This window comes from Vipera berus, assembly GCF_964194415.1.
Source record: "Vipera berus genome assembly, chromosome: 3".
Lineage (NCBI taxonomy): Eukaryota > Metazoa > Chordata > Lepidosauria > Squamata > Viperidae > Vipera > Vipera berus.
In genome coordinates, this window is record NC_138204.1 from 44866280 (window position 1) to 44878477 (window position 12198).

The 12198-nt window shown below is 41.3% G+C and overlaps 1 protein-coding gene across 3 annotated transcripts in view; it reads right to left on the reverse strand.

Annotated features, from left to right (window-relative positions):
• CDK18 (cyclin dependent kinase 18) overlaps window positions 1–11534 on the reverse strand; it is a 119984-nt gene extending 108450 nt beyond the window's left edge. For all 3 annotated transcript variants that reach the window (XM_081325052.1, XM_081325053.1, XM_081325054.1), the window contains exon 1: window positions 11281–11534. The gene's annotated coding sequence lies outside the window, so the exon portion shown is untranslated. The remainder of the gene's footprint in view (window positions 1–11280) is intronic.
• Window positions 11535–12198: the final 664 nt, after the last annotated feature.

Sequence of the window (12198 nt, forward strand, 5' to 3'; positions counted from 1 at the left end):
AAGTACTTGGCAAACCTAGGGCAGGGTGGATCGGTGTTCCCCTTAAACATTTTGCTCCTCTGAAGTTATTTATTTTAATTCTCATTCTTTTCTATATACATAAACAGGTAACATAGTGAATAACAAACATAGCTATCCTTCTTGTATCTTATAGATTATAGCCTGGTGCCATTTTAATGATGTATATATTACTTTGACTATTGACAGATACACTATAACAGTTAGGTTTTTCAGAGTGGTTCTTTTTATGCTGGTATCCCCATTCTTTCTGTCTTCTTTTGTCTAATACCTTATATTTATTGTTTAAGAATATTGTAAATTGTGTTTTAGTTGATACATTTCATGTGTTTCGCCTTACAGAACCACATGCTCATTCCTACTTCTATTTTATTTAAAACAAAGATCAAAACCTTCCCTTTGATCTTTTGTTCATGATTTCTTTACAATGCTTTTTAATTAATTTCAGTCTTGCTGAAGCAAAGTGGGTGAATCAAAATATGCAGATATGGATTATTTAAATATAAGAAACAATGTATTTCCTTTGCTTCATACTCATTTTGTAACTCCACACCATTTTTTCTCCCCAGGCTACTGGAAAACTGTCATAATTTGGCCCCACACCTTTCCCTGAGCATGGCTACCTCCAGACACGTTCTATAAATAAATGGCATTTGTAAAGTGAGGCGGGTGGCAGAGAGACAAGCAAACCCTCTTTTAAAGACCTTCATTATTCTTCCATTCCTGAGAAAAAGAAAGCATCTGTGATAATTATAAACATCATTTTTATCATTCACAGAAACCCAGATAACAGTTTAACCATATTGGGTTAAGAGCCCTTATAATTTTGGATTGCACTCTTTGATTTTGGTAGAAGATGGAAGTCTTTGGACGAATGAGTTTTACCGCCATGAGATATGTGACTCAGCATTTGTGATATAGGAAGACCAGCCCTTTATGGCATGGGTACAGGATATATGTGGAACCATCTTTTCCCAATGAGACTGGACCACTCCACTTGTGCAGGGCGAAGGGGCCTACTGTGATCCCATCAGTTAGAAGGAATTCCACATGGTGGGATCCAGGAAAAGGGCCTTTTCTACATCAGCTCCTGCTTTTCGGAACATCTTGCCACAGGAGGTAAGATTTCCCCCCTCTCTTTAAGGTTTCAGGAAAGGCCTTAAAACCTCCCTATGCCAGCTGCCTTCAGAAGGACAAGCTGTTGGCCAGTGGTGATTGGTGCATAACAGAGAAGGCACCCCAACTTTCCTCTCCAAACCCTTGTTTTTAGCTTGTTTTAATTTTTGTAATCTTGCTCTGTTTTTACATTTTTAATTGTTGGATGTTTGTGAGCTTTATCTTGAGGTAAGCCACTCAGAATCACCTGAACCACAAGGTGGGCAGTAAGTAAGTAAGTAAATAAATAAATAAATAACTGACTGAAGATTCCATCATCTGAAAGTACATTTAGAAATAGCTCTGACTTTACATTTCTAGGTCTAGATTTTGGGCTGGTTTTATTAGTCAAGGCAACATCAGTAATGACCAGAAACAATGACCTATTCCTGTCCCCAGCTTCTACTGTGAAACTGAAGTGGGAATGTTTAAAACTGAGACATTTCTGACACCCTAGCAGCATAGGCATAAGTTCTGTCAACCCCTCTAGCTCCAGAATCATAAAGATGGCAAGAACTTTGAGTGCTAAGATGCTCCGTGTATTTCAACATTACTGAGTCTAAATTTTGAAGCTGGAGAAAAAGATATACACAATTGCAAAGATAATTCACATCTCTTCTATACCTTCCAAAATTTGGAGGAAGGTTGGGATTCATCATATTTGGCCGATGGCAGCAATCTGCTTTTCAGTAGAATCTAACCTGGAATCCTAGAATTACATGGACACCATTGCAGCTATTGTATTACCATTTTTTAAAATCAGGTTCAATCTTCCAACTGCAAAATTAATATTGAGATGTCAAATAATCCTCAAGATTTTATCTTCCATTTATTTCCATTTTCCCAAAGTATGATGACTGATGAAAGCACTCAATATTGAGCCAACCTTCTTGTACTAGAAGTATTCATATTTATTGTATTTAATATATCCTATTATGAAACCCTGGTACAGGAAACAAATCTGAACATTAAACCCCGACCCAAATGAATTCTTAATGAGTGGTTCTTCAACAAAATATTTTAATGCAGAGATTTTTTTTCTGTTTACAATTCTTACTAACTGACAAACTATGCTACCATCTAAAATATTTCATCCAATCCCATTGAACTAAAACTTAGGCCTTTATAAGTAGTGAGCATGCACCGTTTTTCTTTTAGTTTCCAAGTGCCTTGGAACATAGGCTGTAGTAACAAGAGTCAGAAAGAGAAAGACTACCTTAAAAGGAATTTTGTTTGGAATTTTTTGAAAAATACTGCAAGTGATTAGTGTACTGATAGCTCTGCAAAACCTAATTGTTTGCAGGACTAAGATCAACATACTGTACAACATCAAGAGCAGACATTCTGTTTTTCATTTTCTTTTGCAAAAGAAAGGGTACAGCATTGTAAGAAAATCTGAATAAGCAGATTCACTGGGTATATGGATAGATTATCTATCATTTTGACATGGTTCTCTCTCTCTCTCTCTCTGTCTCTCTCCTCTCTCTCTCTCTCCATACATATACTAAATAGATATTAAATAAAATGTGGATTTCAAGCAAGTGGTAGAAGGTATCTAGCCTTAGGAGATATGAAGGGAAGATTCCTGTTTTCCTACAGATTTTTATGATACCTTTGTGAAGAATAGAATAGAACAGAACAGAACAGAATAGAATCTGGAAGGGACCATGGAGGTCTTCTAATCTAGCCCCCTGCTCAAGCAGGAGAACCTATACCATTTCAGACAAGTGACTGTCTAGTCTAGTCTCTTCTTAAAAATCTCCAGTGATGAAGCACCCATGATTTCTGAAGGCAAGCTGTTCCACTGGTTAATTGTCCTCACTATTAGGAAGTTTCTCCTTAATTTCAGGTTGATTCTCTCTTTGATCAGTTTCTCACCACTGTTTCTTGTCCTGCCTTCTGGTGGTTTGGAAAATAATTTGACAATTTGACCCCTATTCTTTGTGGCAGCCCCTCAAATACTGGAATACTGCTATCATGTCACCCCTATTTCTTCTTGTCTTTAGACTAGCCAAACCCAATTCCTGTGGCCATTCTTCATATGTTTTAGTGTCCAGGCCTTTGATCACCTTAGTTGCTCTTCTCTGAAGTTTTTCCAAAGTCTCAAATCCTTTTTGTAGCATGGTGACCAAAATTGGTTGCAGTATTCTGGGTGTGGTCTTACTATGGTTTTATAAAGCAGCACTAATACTTCGTGTGACATTGATTCTATGCCTCTGTTTATACAACCCAGGATTGTATTAGCTTTTTTAGTTGCTGCTGCACACTGCTGGCTCCCCCTTTGTGGATTACTGCCTTGTCGTGGTGAAGGGGCTTGCCTAATTCAATGAAGCTATGAGCTATGCCATGCAGGGCCACCCAAGACGGACAGGTAATAGCAGAGAGTTTTGCAAATAGCTGAAGAAAGGAGGGAAGCTTTGCAAATAACTGAAGAAAGGAGGGAAGCGAAAGGCAAGGGAGAAAGGAAAGATACACCCAATTGAATGCAGAATTCCAGAGAATAGCTAGAAGAGATAAGAATGCCTTCTTAAATGAACAGTGCAAAGAAATAGAAGAAAACAATAGAATAGGGAAGACCAGAGATCTCTTCAAGAAAATTGGACAGATGAAGGGAACGTTTCATGCAAAAATGGGCATGATAAAGGACCAAAATGGCAGGGACCTAACAGAGGCAGAAGAGATTAAGAAGAGGTGGCAAAATTACACAGAAGAACTATACAAGAACGAGCTTAATGTCCCTGATAACCACGATGAGGTGGTCACTGACCTCGAGCCAGACATCCTAGAATGTGAAGTGAAGTGGGTCTTAGAAAAGCTGACCAACAACAAAGCTAGTGGAGATGACAGTATTCCAGCTAAGCTATTCAAAATCTTAAAAGACAATGCAATAAAAGTGCTACACTCAATTTGCCAGCAAATTTGGAAAACTCAACAGTGGCCACAGGACTGGAAAAGATCAGTTTACATTCCAATTCCAAAGAAAGGCAGTGCCAAAGAATGTTCAAACTATCGCACCATTGCACTCATTTCACATGCTTAAAGTTATGCTTAAAATCCTACAAGCTAGACTCCAGCAGTATGTGGATCGAGAACTACCAGAAGTACAGGCAGGATTTTGAAGAGGCAGATGAACTAGAGATCAAATTGTTAACATACGCTGGATCATGGAGAAAGCTAGAGAGTTCCAGAAAAACATCTACTTCTGCTTCATTGACTATGCTAAAGCCTTTGATTGTGTGGATCATAACAAACTCTGGCAAGTCCTTAAAGAGATTGGCATACCAGACCATCTTATTTGTCTCTTGAGAAATCTATATGCGGGCCAAGAAGCAACAGTGAGAACTGGACACGGAACCACTGATTGGTTCAAAATTGGGAAAGGAGTCCGGCAAGGCTGTATACCAGAGGTCTTCAAACTCGGCCCTTTTATGACTCATGGACTTCAACTCCCAGAATTTCTCAGCCAGGCATGCTGGCTGAGGAATTCTGGGAGTTGAAGTCCATGAGTCAAAAAAGGGCCGAGTTTGAAGACCCCTGCTGTATACTGTCGCCTTGCCTATTTAACTTATATGCAGAGCACATCATGAGAAAGGCAGGGCTAGATGAATCAAAAGTTGGAATTAAGATTGCCGGGAGAAATATTAACAACCTAAGATATGCAGATGATACCACTCTAATGGTAGAAAGTGAAGAAGAACTAAAGAGCCTCTTGTTGCGGGTGAAGAAGGAGAGTGCAAAAGTTGGGTTGAAACTTAACATTAAGAAAACCAAGATCATGGCATCCGGCCCTCTCAATTCCTGGCAAATAGATGGGGAAGAAATGGAGGTAGTGACAGATTTTATTTTCCTGGGCTCCAAGATCACCACAGATGGGGACTGTAGCCAAGAAATTAAAAGACGCTTGCTCCTGGGGAGGAAATCAATGGCAAATCTAGACAGCACACTAAAAAGCAGAGACATCACCATGCCAACAAAAGTGCGTATAGTCAAGGCTATGGTGTTCCCAGTTGCAAAGTATGGCTGTGAAAGTTGGACCATAAGAAAGGCTGAGCGCCAAAGAATTGAGGCCTTTGAACTATGGTGCTGGAGAAGACTCCTGCGAATCACTTGGACTGCAAGGCGATCAAACCGGTCAGTCCTAGAGGAGATCAACCCTGACTGCTCTTTAGAAGGCCAGATCCTGAAGCTAAAACTCAAATACTTTGGCCACCTAATGAGAAAGAAGGACTCACTGGAGAAGAGCCTAATGCTGGGAAAGGTTGAGGGCAATAGAAGAAGGGGACGACAGAGAATGAGGTGGCTGGATGGAGTCACTGAAGCAGTAGGCATGAGCTTAAATGGACTCCAGAAGATGGTAGAGGACAGGAAGGCCTGGAGGAACATTGTCCATGGGGTCACGATGGGTCGGACATGACTTCGCAGCTAACAACAACAATACTGCTGGCTCATATTCAAGTGAATATCCACTAGGACTCCAAGGTCCTCTCACAGTTAATGGTTTTGAGCAAGGTCTCACCTAATCTGTAGTTTGATTTTTCCTGTCTAAATGTAAAACTTTGCTTTTCTCCATATTAAAGTTCATTTTGTTGGATAGGGCCCATTGTTCAAGTCTGTCAAGATCCTTTTGGATACTGAGCTTGTCTTCTAGGGTGTTGACTATTCCTGCCAGTTTAGTGTCATCTGCAGATTTGATGAGTTCCCCTTCTATTCCCTCATGTAAGTCATTTATGAAGATATTGAAGAGTACTGAGAGTAATGAGAGGCACTATTGAGATATTCTACTACTCACTGAAAATATTGTATGTTAAGGATAGAGTTAAAGATATGAAGGCTGAGACAGACATGGATTTGGGGGAAAACTTTATTTCCATTTTTCTCCCTCTCCAATAAAGGGAAGGCCAAAATGAAAACAATCTTCCCAAGGGGGAAGAAAGAAGTTCCTCTAATTTTTTTTCTGTTTGTTTCCTGAGTTTTTAAATATATTGATAGAAACTCAGGACTCACCAAACTTGTACCATGTGTAGCTGGGCCTCCCTGATAATTATTGATTTAGTATGTTTATATCCTACTTTCTGTTCAGGCGCTCAAACTTGTTTATAGAGTGTTTTCTTCACCAGTGCTTTGCCAACAGTTCTATGATGTAGGCTGGGCTGAGAGAAAGCAGCTGACTCAAAGTCACTTAATGACTTTCTGTCGCTGATGGAGGACTTGAACCTGGGTGTCCCCAGTGACAATCCAGTACTTTAACCACCATAACATCCTGGATCTCTAGCTACCAGAATTACAAGTTGGAATATCTTACTGATTGAAAAAAATAAATAAATTAATGACTGACTGGGCCTACCTATACTGGTGAATGGACTTTTGTACTATTTGGAAGGACAATTTGGCACGGAAAATGATCTGAACATTAAAGTCTTCCTGTTGCTGATATACTTTTATGTAGTCCCCTATTAGCACTCTTAGCTCATCATAGTCCAGCTTCTTATAGCATTTGTTGTTGTTGTTAGTTGCGAAGTCGTGTCTGACCCATCGCGACCCCATGGACAACGTTCCTCCAGGCCTTCCTGTCCTCTACCATCTTCTGGAGTATAGCATAGCCTTGACAAAGCTAAAGGCAATGACAAGGCCACAGTATTATTTTAAACAGAATCTTTCAGTGTCAAGATAAATAGACAACTGTCATAGACAGATTGTAAATTAACATTATTTTTGGCTGCAAAACGGGCTATAGCATAGGGTAAACATCCTTGATGAGCAGAAGCTGCACTAAACTTGGCCATGAAGTTCAATGTGGGGAAATTGTCATTTAAAAAATAAACAGCTATGAATTACTTATGGTAGCATTATCACTACAGTTTTGTTTCCTACTTTAAAATGGTGGGAAATGGGGCTTTCAGTTTTCAGCAGACATTCTGAAAGGGATCAGAGGCTTTTGAGTTTGCTAGATGCCTGGATAAGAAGCCTTCTCTTATAGATGATGCATATTTTTGTCATTCTGAGTTTCCCCCCCCCCAAAGATAATAGTGGGTTACAAAGCCCTTGGTCACTCACAGGTATAATAAAATAAAAGGAAATAAGAATTGAAGATAGATCTGATTCCTAAGAGTCAACTTCTAGTTTAAAGCCCTGCTTGGAACCTCTGGCAAATCTTTACATTTCTGAATCTTGCTTTTAAATTGCATGTAGTTACCTTGCTTTGAAGGGATGCGATGGCTCAGTGGGTTAGGACACTGAGCTTGTCGATCAGAAGGTCGGCAGTTTGGCGGGTCGAATCCCGAGTGCCGCATAACAGAGTGAGCACCTGTTACTCGTCCCAGCTTCTGCCCACCTAGCAGTTCGAAAGCACGTAAAAATGCAAGTAGAAAAATAGGGACAACTACGGTGGGAAGGTAACAGCGTTCCATGCGCCTTTGGCATCTAGTCATGCCGGCCACATGACCACGGAGACGTCCTCGGACAAGCGCTGGCTCTTCGGCTTTGAAACAGAGATGAGCACCGGCCCCTAGAGTCGGAAACGACTAGCACGCTTGTGCGGGGGAACCTTTACCTTTACCTTTACCTTGCTTTATTATTTACAGCATATCAACCACTTTGCTAACTACTATAAAGGGACTCTGAATTAACTGTGGGACCCCTACTGCAGTCCTTAGACCATCTGCATTAAAGTAAATAAAATGCAAAAAAATGAAGTAAACCAGATGCCAATATGAAAGAAAAGAGCACGAATTGTTATTGTGTATAAAATACTCATATGTATTTGTAAAGCACAATGCTATAAATATAGAACAAATGGCTTTAACTGGATGTAACACAGGCAGCGTAGTGGCCCCCTGAGTGAATGTTCAATGCAGTTTGTGCAGAAGACATGCCAGTACAAAGCTGCCTGCTGATATACAGTATTATGCATTTCAGTCCAGTTCTGAATTTGTTCAGGATAGCAACTTTCTCTTGGGGCTCTGAAACTAATATTGGCTGAGAAAGACAAACAATTTACAAGTATTCAACAATAACTGCAGGAATAACTCAAGAGTTCATTGAAGCAGAGAGTGTATATAAGGCAAACAGGTCTTTAACAAAAGGATAGGTTAAATGTTTAAATGCATGCTAAAGAGAGCATCAAGTACCGTAATAATAATCCGTAGCGGATATAAGCAGCTTTTACAGCATAACAGATGTGAACTGAACTATCATTCCCAGCAGCCCAACAGTCAGCATGGCTGATGATATGAGATCATATTTGTAGTTCAGCAACATCTGAAGCATCAAAAGTTGCCTAGACAATGGAATTAATTATCCTAGGCCTAGAATAACAAGCCTCTAACTTACTTGTTCTCATCTCTATAAATAAGCTTGGGAAATGAATGAAAGATTGAAAGAATCCATATCCCCTGGCAAAATCTTTTCTTTCTCCCAATGCTTATGTAAGCAAGACTATGACTGCTTATAGAATACAAAGTCCCAAACCAGAAACACAATAGTCCGTGAATTAGTCAAGAAAATCAGAAGGGTGATATATGCTGGAACAACTGGAATTCTCTTTTTATGCAGACAGGGGCTATTATGTCAGTACAAACAGCCCCAGAACAACAATTCTCCAGTAACAACCTTTCATATTAAAATACATGAATAAGCCTTTATTTATCAGCAGATGTCCAAGGTCTAATGCTAATAATTCTGCTTTTCATGTTGGACAGACTCAGGGTAGGATCTTTCAAGTAGGCTGCTGACAGATACAAAGTACAACTGTTGCTGCTGCTACTTATCAACCTTATGTAAAATGTTAAGTAGTTTTCCATTAATTGAGCTCAAAGAGAGATGAAATGTATTCAAAACATCAGACCCAATGCGCTCTAGTGTGAAAAGCGAGACAGGAGAAGAGTCAGACCATCATGAAATACTTGAGCAAATGGAACAAGCTTCTCTTCATTCACTGAACACTTCCTGTTCAGCATTTGCTGTCACGTGTTAAGAGGGCTTCGACAGAAGAAAGGAGGGGCTTCTTTCTGAAGTACAACTCTATACATGTCTAGATTTCATCAATCATTACTGGTTTCAAAGAACTTACTTCCAAAAGGTATACACAAAGTTGCAGCCTATGATTATTTCTGCATAGCAAAAACAGGGATGACATATTCTTAAAGGAACATTATGATCTAGTTAATGCATCATACTATCTCACCATTTGTTTACTAAGCCCAATTAACTGGATACCTTAAATAAGCTCATTATGGCTTATAAACCATAAACCATGGCTAGACTTAGTAAACACATACTAAAACAGAACCAAGCAAACCCATGACATCTTAGCAAGCGGATCTTTATTTAGATTTAAAGTTTTGTTGAAATAAAGGCAAAGTTTAAAATAAAATTACCTGAATAGTAGAATGGCTTCTTTGATCTCCAAAGAAGGCAAAGAACACTATATAACATCTTGGTTTTTGAAAGATTACCAAGCAAGATGTTGAGGAAGAAACATTTGCTGCCTAACCTATAAATAATTTTTAAAAAGCATTACAAATACTGTACGACTAGAAAATCTGTAGCTCTCATGTCTGATCTGCAAAGGTTACATTGAATGTTTTAACTCTTTGCTGCCATCTACTTGTCGTTCTGATGTTTGTGCTTAGATGTATAGTAGTCCTATATACTTTCTGAACTTATTGCCTATTTGTCTGTTTGTGACTGAATGTTTTAAAGTCTTTCTTACAGGGCCCCTAAAATTGCCTTCCAAGCTTCACACCAAATATGGTTGCTGATATATCTCTTTGCTCCACTGTCTTCTCTATACCAAATATGGTTCCTGATATATTTCTCTTCAACCTTATTAAAGCCTGCCATCCTCATAGTAGCTACTTTGTCACCCTCAGAGCAACATGCCAATTGTTCCAATTTACTCGACTTGTAGAAACCACAAATAAAAATCAATATCAACAGTCTGGAGGATATTCTGCATTGCCTTTCCCAATTAATGCCACCATTGTCCTCATGTATGTGCAACAATCACTCCCTCTTTTGTTTCTGAGAGTAAGGAGCTGCTTTAAGCATCCTTGGCTGGCTTCAGTTTTAGTCTGGCAGCTCAGGACTTTGTAATATGCAGGAATTCATCCAATTTGGGAAGCCTGTCAAATCTGACGAAGACAACTGAGTCAAATAAATATTTTAAACACGGATTTTCAATTTACTCAGAACCCCCCCCCCAGCTCTGTTGATGCTAGAACCATGTGAATTGTTTACAACATGATCAAGTCCCTTATACTGAAATCCAGCAGATTATCCCCTGCTAGGATATATGACAGGTAGTAGGCAAAAAAAGGGGAAATAACCGTTTGAATTAATTACATTCCCAAAGATTTTCTCCTTTCCTCTTCCTTGCTAGCTTCCTCTATAGAAGGTCAAAGTACAGACCTGATAAAAGTCCAGGGGGGGGGGGGTTAAAGGAATCAGAGGCCAGGTAATAAATATATCAGGGGGAAAAAGAGGGGTGGTGTCAAAGCGAAAATGAGATCTAGTGCTAACAAAGTTCATCTTCATAGTCTGAAGGCCCAGATCTTCTACGGCAGAAATGATTTGAATACACCAGAACATCTAAGGATCAACCCAGCAGCACAGCCTTGTTCTCAAAGGGTGCAGTGATTAAACTTTGAAGTTTTTAATAAGCGGCTTTCTTGCAGGATTCTGATGCATACAGAAAACAAGCTATCAGGGTGAAGTTTCTACGCACTAGCTTTCTGCACGCAGGGATCTTTTCCTGCCTTTCACCGAAAAGCACTCCCAGGTCCTCTTACCCAGCTTTGGGGAGCGCAACAACAAGAGGTACGGAATTTCCATTCATCCAGGGCCCTCAGCTACGCGGATATCGCCGAGCCACAAGAGTTGTTTTTGTCGCCACGCTCTTTTCTAAAGCCTCCGGATTGGCCGAACTTTCCTTGCAAGAAGCTCGCCAACCGACCCGCCCGCGGGGCACAAACTCGCCCGGAGAAGCAAAGAAGAAGCCGGAGGGACGACAAGGGCCCTGGAGCGGATGGCGTCTCTTCCCCTCTTCCTCTTCCTCTTCTTCCTCCACCCCCACCCCCACCCCGCAATTCACGCTGCGCTTCGCCGTACCTTTGCTCGGTTTGCACCGAAACGCCGTGGAAATGAAAGCAAACAGCCCCACGGAGGAGCCGCAGCGGTGCTGGCTTTACGCGCTGCTTTGGCCAGAGGGGCTCGCTCCCGCCTCGCAGGCTTTTTTTGCACCCCCCCGTCGGCGTTTAAAAAGAAGAAGAAGCTAAGTCCCACGTCCACGCCTCCCGGCAGAAATTCATGACGCTCCCTGGCCAGGTCCCATCCGGGCAGAAAGAAGAACTGGAGGCTTCTGGTTTCCAAGAACAACCTGAGCCTGGCGCTTCGGAAGGGAGGAGCGACCCTGCCGCCACCTCCCGCGGAGGGCCAGAGGGCTTCACGCGGCGCTGGTTCCTCCTCTCCGCCGTGGCCTGAGGTGGGCGGGAGGGCCTGAGAGGAGGTGGTGGTGGTGGTGGTGGGAACGCGTGGATGGAGCGGGATTTATCCTGTAGTGGCAACGGGGCCATATTTTGTGGTTGGAAGAGAAGGCAGGAATGCAAGAGACGCAGCCTGCTGTAGGGCAGATGCGGCGGAAAGCGATGTGACGGTGCCCACGGGCGTAAAACGAACTAGACCAGCGTTTCCCAACCTTAGGAACTTGAAGATGCGTGGACTTCAACTCCCAGAATTCCCCAGCCAGCATAGCTGGCTGGGGAATTCTGGGAGTTGAAGTCCACGCATCTTCAAGTTCCTAAGGTTGGGAAACGCTGAACTAGACAAAAGGGGGGGGGGGGTTGGAGGGGGAGACGGAGGAAGAGAGGCAATTTAATCAGCGATCTTGAAGGAAAGCAACCAAAATACCCAGCTTCAACTCGTTCTTGAGCTTCATCGTACAGACTCTGAAATCAGATCAGGGGCAAGGATCTATCGTTTTCACTTTATCCGAAGTAGACAATATCAAGGGAGCTTCCCTGTTCTCCT